Genomic DNA, 1,260 nt, shown 5'->3' with positions numbered 1-1,260 from the left:
GAGTTCTGATGGGATCCGGTGCTTTAGTGCTGGTATGATCGCATCCGACATGTTTCCCCGTCTTCGTCCCTTATGCTTGCCACTCCCAGGTCCGCTCCAAAGACGATTCTACATTCTCACTACCATTACAACCGTTCCCTAACAATGGATAATGTCCTATACTACTTACTCTCCCGCTCAATCACGGAGACGAGTTTTCCATGGTTTCCACCCCTCCCTCCATACCGCAGCAACACGAGTTTTTTCCACCCCTTTCAGAACGCGCTCTTCGCGCCACAAAGCCGCCCCAAGACGCGCGAGCAATGAGCATCGAGCTTAAACATATCGCAAACGTCAAACATAATATAACGGGATTAATATATATCGCGCACGTGCGACATGTTTGTCACAAGGCGCAAAAAATAATTATAAAAGGAATGCAACACGAGGACTTCCCAGGATACCGCATGATGGGGTTGTGTACCTAGGGTAGGATCATGGACCTGATCCAAGTAACTTACCCTAGGACATCCTTAGAAGAGGTCGCCTTCCAGTCGACCAACGAGGATTCACTCGACTGGCCTGAAGGACTCGACCACGAAGACTCACTCGACCACCAGGAGGTCAAGAGGCACTCTGCACTGCAACGGCCTGTAATCAAGTAGACTTTATGATAGTAAAGGCACTTTATGTGGGGCGTTACCAGTAACGCCCCAGACTTAACTCACCTTAAACCCTCTCCTGCGTGGGCTGGCTAGGGTCCTGGCGCACTCTATATAAGCCACTCTCCTCCACAGGCAGAGGGGTTCGGCACCTTGTAATTCATACATTCATAATCCACTCGACCGCCTCCGGGCTCCGAGACGTAGGGCTGTTACTTCTTCCGAGAAGGGCCTGAACTCGTACATCCTTTGTGCTTACAACCTCTCCATAGCTAGGACCTTGCCTCTCCATACCTACCCCCCACTCTACTGTCAGGCTTAGAACCACGACAGTTGGCGCCCACCGTGGGGCCGGTGTTTTAGCGATTTTGTGGAGAAGTTGCGATTCTTCCGAGTACTCTCATCATGGTGTCTGCTGGAGTTTTGGTCAAGGGTCAAGAGATCCGTCTCGGCACTCTCACCTTCATCGCCGACGACTCCGCATGGCTCCAGGAGGCTCCACTCGACGTAGACGCGCTCCCCGTCCGCGGTGCGACGCATTTTCGCGCATGTGTCCGCGGCGTTCTGCTGCGGCAACCGTCGACCCAGTATCGGTCGGCTCCTCCATCGTCCACCCTCC

This window comes from Triticum aestivum, unplaced genomic scaffold (genome assembly GCF_018294505.1).
Source record: "Triticum aestivum cultivar Chinese Spring unplaced genomic scaffold, IWGSC CS RefSeq v2.1 scaffold52883, whole genome shotgun sequence".
NCBI classification, from domain to species: Eukaryota; Viridiplantae; Streptophyta; class Magnoliopsida; order Poales; family Poaceae; genus Triticum; species Triticum aestivum.
This window is presented reverse-complemented; position numbering follows the sequence as displayed.